This window comes from Danio rerio, chromosome 14 (genome assembly GCF_049306965.1).
Source record: "Danio rerio strain Tuebingen ecotype United States chromosome 14, GRCz12tu, whole genome shotgun sequence".
In the NCBI taxonomy this organism is placed as follows: Eukaryota; Metazoa; Chordata; class Actinopteri; order Cypriniformes; family Danionidae; genus Danio; species Danio rerio.
In genome coordinates this window covers 56,202,501-56,210,000 of record NC_133189.1, presented here as the reverse complement: position 1 = coordinate 56,210,000, position 7,500 = coordinate 56,202,501, and the positions used below count along the sequence as shown (strand labels likewise).

The following is a 7,500-nucleotide window of genomic DNA, read 5'->3' as shown; positions in this document are numbered from 1 at the left end:
TGCAAAACAGATGGACATCCGCCCAGGCAAACACAAATCATAACATTTGTCCGCCCTAATCATTCTGGATTTCACAGCTAGTACACGCAAATCCCTGCGTCTGTGTGGGTTTGTGTCATGCGGAGGTTTCACTTGCACTGATTTCAGAAGGAAAGCATTTCTCTGAGGTGCTCGTCATAGGATTATTACACCTTTACCAGTCAAACTGAAGCACTTTCCAGGTGCATTTGTAAGCTTTTCCAAATTACATATTTACATGCATTGTTCAGCTTATTCGAGTTCCCCCCTCACAAATCTCTCATTTACATTAATATTGTCAGGATGTTTTACAATTATTTATGCATATACATTATTTTATTCAGTGCTGAAGCCAAATCTGGAGCTAATCTTGACTTAACGATGACTTAATAATGACTTACAATACCCGTCAAAATTAATAGCGCAAATTTATAGGTAAGGGGAAAATATTAAATAAAACATATAGGAGCAAATATAAAGAAAAACAAGAAATATAAACTTTAATTAATTTAAATTTTTAATTAAATTGCTGACATTTTTTAGTTTGTGATTTTTTTTTTTGTTTTTGATATTTTACATGTAGCATCATTCTAAATACATATTAATACATATATACACTAGGGCTGCTCGATTATAGCAAAAATCAGAATCATGATTATTTTTGTCATATTTTTAATATACATTTTACATACACACATATACATATACATATATATATATATATATATATATATATATATATATATATATATATATATATATATATATATATATATATATACATATATATATACATATATATATACATATATACATATATATATATACACACATATACATATATACATATATATATATACACACATATATATATATATATATATATATATATATATATATATATATATATATATATATATATATATATATATACACACATATATATATATATATATATATATATATATATATATATATATATATATATATATATATATATATATATATATATATATACATATATATATATATATATATATACATACATATATATATATATATATATATATATATATATACATACATATATATATATATATATATATATATATATATATATATATATATATATATCACACACACAAACACACATACATGCATAAATACATACATGTATATGTACATTTCTACACACACACTTATTTTCCTCACTGCAAAGGGAAATGAATACAATAGAATAATGCTTAAAGCTGTGCTTTAAGCATCTTCACTGTTAGAAAAACACTTTAGCTATAAAAGGCCTTCAGTCAAGTTCAATGAGGGATTTTCTCCTTTTGTTATTTATTTAATAATGATAAAAACAGGCAGCAGCAGGAATATTGCACGCTGTCACTTTAATGTTTTCTCTTTGACATGTCTTGTGGTTCTCAACTTGTTTGTTTATTACATAAATGAGGGATTATATAATCACTAAACACCGCGTTCTGACATCTATTTGACCATTAAAGCGTTCACATTAAGATGACTTTAAATGCACTGCAAAAAATGCTTTTCTTACTTAGATTTTTTGTCTTGTTTCTAGTCCAAATATCTACAAATTCTTAAATCAAGAAGCATTTTCTAGACAAGCACAACATATTGTCTTGTTTTAAGAAATAATATGCCAAAATGAAGTAAGTTTTTCCTTAAAACAAGCCAAATAATCTGCCAATGGGGTAAGCAAAATAATCTCATCACAAATCGAAAAACAATTGTCTTCATGTTTTGGGAATGATAATGACTGGAGATGCTGATGGATAATGGGTCCAGGAGTGAACAAAAGACTGCTCTGTTGCCAGGAATAGGAAAGTGGTGTTAAAATCCCAGGAATGTTAAAGAAATGTGGCGATGTGTGCAGTGGAAAGCCCACAGGAGGAGGAATATTAAGGTCAGTACATTTTCCAAATACCATCAGCTGATGAACCAAATCCTTACTTATGACATTGGAAAAATACACAGTCTAGAAGGAAAATATGCTGGGCTGTGGTAGCCAGAGCTGGGTGTAATTAATTAGAAAGCAAATTTTTAAAAAAAGTTTAGTTAACTTTAATTACTTTTCTGCAAAAATGTAAAAGTATTACTTTTAATTTTAATGTAAAATAATTGTAAATACTCATGTATTCACATGAAATAACTACAAATCAGAGAAAATTAGGTTAGGTTAGGTTAAACTTTATTTGTCCCCGAGAGGAAATTTGTCTTGGGCATAATAGGTGCTAAAACATTGTCTAAACAGACAGTAAAAATAAATAAAACAAAACAATTAAGAACAAACAGTTAAGAACATACATTGTTTACAGATTAAGACCGTATACAAGTATAAATATATAAAACACAGAACCCAGTCAATGAGTAATTGCATTTTGTTATATAAATATTTTGGAGAAATAGTACAATTTTTCAACTCGAAGTTTACGTTTATCAAGAAGACTGCACATGCAAAACAATTAACTGAGTGAGAAAATGGAAAAAAAAAGGCTTGTATGTGTAGTGTGTGTTTCCCTACCTGATGTTGGAATAGTGTTTTTTTTTAATAGAAAGGTCTATATTTGACCCAACATTGGGTTGCAACACCCTAGAATTTTTTTAGAGCACATAAACCGATAAACTGAATTAGTAATACTAATATTCTCAAATTTAATTGACCCTTCGCTAAGCCCTGCCCTCCTTATAATTACTGTTGCTACGCCCGTCAAGTTTTCGTGCCTGGCACGGCTTTATCAATGTTTATGCGCCGGAGTCAGACATTGCCAGGGATATAATGTCATTTTTGGTGAACAGTTGAGATATCCGAGAAAGCCAGACAAAAAAGAACTGCAGTATGCATTACAGGGGTATATTCACCACATAACCGGCAACCGATTAAAGAATAATTCAATCAAATTAAAGCTAGGTTAGCCTACACTGAAAAAAAGTGTTGCATGCAGAACTGTTGCAAACAATTTATTTGTGTTGAATTTAAACAAACAAATTAAATTGAACAAACTTCAACTTAATTTGTTTGTTTAAATTCAACACAAATAAATTGTTTACAACCACTTAACGTAAAAAAAATTGAGTAAATCCAAGGAATCATGTTTGAATAATTTTTTTCAGTGTAGCCGCCTCATATGCGGACCATTCAACAGCTTAGTTCATGCACAGCAGGAGAGGTGAACTTTTAAAAATAATCTAATAACAGTCTGACATTTTTGCGGCGAACTGTCCCTTTAAATGCCAATGTTTAGAGCACAGGATTAGTGGCTGTTCAAATGCATCAAGCACCAGTAATTATTGTGCACAACCACAAAAGTTCCTCTATAAATAAGCCACTATTTTCCATTACATCGTTCTCCTGTTATTATGAACAGTCAGACCTACACAGTTGAAATCAGAATTATTTGCCCTCCTGTGATTTTTTTCTTTTGCAAATATTTCCCAAATTATATTTTTAACAGATAAGGGGATTTATTCACAGGATCTCCTAGTACTTCCTAATTTTATTTTGTTTTTTAATATTTTAAAAATCACTTTAAAAGGTCAATATTTTTAGCCCCAAAGCAATATTTGTTTTGGATAGTCTACAAAACAAACCAATGTTATACAATAGCTGTTTCCATTCAAAAATGCTTATTAAATTTATGCGCAAAACAGGAATATTGCATAAAAGACATGTGAATGAAGCCGTTTCCATCAGTCAAAAAGAACAAAAATCATCACTTCTTGCTTATATGACGCCAAATATCAACAGTAAAAATGGAATTTGCTGCAGTAAAAGAAGCTGGGTGAATCTTTTCTTTATTTAATAAATGACTTTATTAGAAGACGATGCCGATTTAAAGCCATGAGACGCGGAGCACAGACACTCTTGATTCTGGAGGTAATTAATAATATAATAACACTAACACTGAGATGGTTAAGGTGTATAAGAATGACCAAAACAACATTTCAGATGTTTTACAGTATGCTCAGCCTGATGATTTGTCCATTCACACACATATTCATCATCACATGATCTCTCATAACAAAATCACATGACCTTTTTTCATTTGTATACTGAAATTTGTTCTGTAAATATGATAGCATCCTAGTTTATGCACATCTTTTCTTACTGAATATTAAAGTTTTCTACTCAGTTAAGCGCATACGTTTATGCGCATATTCAAAATCGTTGTGCATCTTGGTGTTTCCATCAACCGATTTATGCGCATATCCAAAATGCACAAAAAAAGTTTACGGAAACGTAGCTAATGACTTGCCCAATTACCCTAACTTGCTTAATTAACCTAGTTAAGCCTTCAAATGTCACTTTAAGCTGAATCAGGGCTCAAAGTTGCGACCATTTTGGTTGCATATGCGCCTGAAATTTAAGCTTTGCGACCTCATAATATACTTGGGAGCATGTGTGCGACTGCATATAATGGTTGGCAATCACTCAAGACTTTCCGCTGTCAGATGACAGGGAGCTTTTGTGACTGCGGTTAATGCAAACGGCTGAAGAGTGAAAGGTACACCGAATATCGATGCGTTGCATTCACTGCGTGTTCAGCGCAAATGTCCGCTAAATGTACAATCTAATCTAATGTACCAAAGGCGCTCACCTTTAGTAAGTTTAAACTGATGCGGATTATTACAAAGATCAGTATTGCACCAGTGGTCATCGCAATAATCCAGCTCTGCCCCCCACAAATATTGGGTCGGCTGACTCGCCTGCTTTCCACGAACACAGAAAAATGAAAACCAGCGCAAAACCGAAACCAAAACTTTTAAAAGTGAGACTTTTCTTCCTTTCTTTTGTCCGTTCTTTCTTGAGATGTATATCATTTTACCATTTAATTACTGATGACTGCTTTGCAGCTTTCAGCCCTAAATTGAATGAATTATTTTTAAGCTTTCATGTTTTGTAGCAGAAATAGTATTTATTAAATTGACACGCATATAAAAACAATAATGCAATGTGACTGTCTTGCATGTAACTGGAATCTTTTTTCTGTAATCCCTTTGTCCTTTCTTTCTCTGTCCAGAATCTCAAGCTTTATCTATGTTAACTTACCATTGTAAGATAGCACAGCCTTATCCCTGACCGAATCACCCATTAATGTTGTCACTCTATTTCTATATGCATTTATTTATTTATTTATTTATTTGTTTATGTATGTATGCATGTATGTATGTATGCATGTATTTATTTTATTTTAAAAAGATTTGACAGCCCTTTTTTTACAAATTTTTTATTTATTCATTTATTTTTTAATAATTACTTTCCGTTAAATTTGTTTAAAATTTTTTTAAATTATTTATTTATTTTTTTTATTTATTTTTTTTTTTTTCGTTCTTTAGCCAGTGTATTTAGGGTTTGTTAAAGTGGGTATGTATGAAAAATAAACATTTTCTGTATAAATAATGTAATTTGTTCTTGGCATAAAAATGAAGGAAAAAAAAAACAATAATGCTAAATAAACATTTCGAACTGCAATGCTTCATTTTTGTTTGATGCAAACCTTCGATTTATTTTTCATAAAGTAACAGACTTTTTATAGCAGATAACACACTCAAACACATTCAAGGCAGCATGATAATGAGAAATGTAGTTCATTGTTAGTATTATTGTCATCATCGTCTCTTATAATCATTAGACATTCATTTAGGAATTATTGCACAAATATAAAGTCATCACAGCATTAGTTACATGGTTGTTTCTGTTTTTTTTTCTTAGTCCTAATTAAATATTGTTTTTTAAATATAATAAATCATTCATTCAAATCATTCATTCATTTTTGGTGGTGCTCCTAAATTTCTTCTGGTGCTCCTAAATTTTTTAAGTTGGAAGGACCGGTAGGACCAAGTAAAAAAGTTAATTTCGAGCCCTGTGAATACTGGTGTCTTGAAGAATATCTAGTTAAATATTATGTGCTGTCATCATGGCAAAGAGAAAAGAAAATCAGCTATTAGAAACTAGTTATTAAAACTATTATGCTTGGAAATATTTTAATTTCCTTTAAACAGAAATTGGGAATAAAATATATATGGGTGTCTAATAATTCAGACTACAACCGTATCTCATAATACTCTACTCTTTCATCTTTTCAATCCCTCGCTGAGAAAGACTCAAAAGGAAACACAGCTTCAGATTACTCCGCTTTAGATCCTGTGGATGGCACATATGTTCATTATAACCTGTTTGGGCCCAGCATGATTTAACACTGCATAACTCCACAGTTCAGTAAGAGGGCGTAGCCTTCTGTCAAGATGAATGAATCATCATCCTTCATATCAGACCAACAGATCAGCTTTAACAGCAGAGAGTAAACTCCGGCGACAGAGCAAACACACCTAATGAGTCACTGCTGTCACACTAATGACTCCATCACGTCTCTGAACACACACACACACACACACACACACACACACACACACACACACACACACACACACACACACACAGTCAGGCGGAAACATTCCCGAGCAAAATTCATTTTCACGTTTGTCAAGGTGTTTACTTTACTGATGTGTTAAACCTGCATATTCATTTCAATGCTGATAGCGATGCTTCATGATGGAATAGATATTTCTGAAGAGTTCCATAAAGCAGAAAGAGAAATGCTTATTATATTAGCCATGAACTGAAATGGAAATTGTGGGCCGCAAGAAAACTGAAAATTCTGGATGCACTTGGCTGACAAATGGAAACTAAAATGTTTGTAATAATTATTTTTTTATTGCATATGCCAATTCCAATGTGTTTTGGTAAGTGTAACCTGGCGGTTTAGATTTTCTATAATATAGCCTCATTATTCATTCATTTATTTTCTTGTCGGCTTAGTACCTTTATTAATCCGAGGTTGCCACAGCGGAATGAACCGCCAACTTATCCAGCAAGTTTTTACCCTTAAAGCCGCAACCCATCTCTGGAAAACATCCACACACACACACACACTACGGACAATTTAGCCTACCCAATTCACCTTCACCACATGTCTTTGGACTGTGGGGGAAACCAGAGGAAACCCATGCGAACACAGGGAGAACATGCAAACTCCACACAGAAACTCCAACTGAGCCGAGGCTTGAACCAGCAACCTTCTAGCACTACCTACTGCGCCACTGCTTCGCCCTAGCCTCATTATGATTTTGTAATATAAAAATATTCATATTCTGAAGAACTGTAATTGACAGCATATATAGAAAGAACAACACACTTTTTATTGCTCAGAGAATATTTGGATAATAACATGACATGCAAATTAGGGCTAGACTTATCAGAAATGTGCTTATTGCACTGGTTTGTAGTAATTGAGTGAACAGTATGTTTGGATGTCTACAGATTGTTTTCACATGAAATCATTGATGATGTGCGAAATTCAGATGGAGATGAAGTGATTCTTCCACAAAGGATTCACTATCAGAACATCAAAATCTTCATGTTTTGTTGTTTACAATTGTTTAAATCAGCCTAAATGAGAA

At 32.1% G+C, this 7,500-nt stretch overlaps 1 protein-coding gene and 3 long non-coding RNA genes across 5 annotated transcripts in view; 1 reads left to right on the top strand and 3 right to left on the bottom strand.

The window, feature by feature from the left end:
• LOC137487628 (uncharacterized) overlaps window positions 1-7,500 on the top strand; it is a 545,963-nt gene that overhangs the window by 57,510 nt on the left and 480,953 nt on the right. The window lies entirely within an intron of this gene.
• Window positions 1-7,500, bottom strand: part of pdlim7 (PDZ and LIM domain 7) — a 120,982-nt gene that overhangs the window by 89,742 nt on the left and 23,740 nt on the right.
• On the bottom strand, window positions 1,168-5,053 carry LOC141377614 (uncharacterized). The gene is made up of 3 exons (XR_012390032.1): window positions 3,160-5,053; window positions 1,577-2,961; window positions 1,168-1,509 (listed from the first exon to the last, which is right to left on the bottom strand). It is a non-coding gene; the product is annotated as an uncharacterized lncRNA (long non-coding RNA).
• LOC141377616 (uncharacterized) overlaps window positions 5,367-7,500 on the bottom strand; it is a 3,399-nt gene continuing 1,265 nt past the window's right edge. The window contains exon 3 of the long non-coding RNA XR_012390035.1: window positions 5,367-7,354. This is a non-coding gene — a long non-coding RNA (uncharacterized lncRNA). The remainder of the gene's footprint in view (window positions 7,355-7,500) is intronic.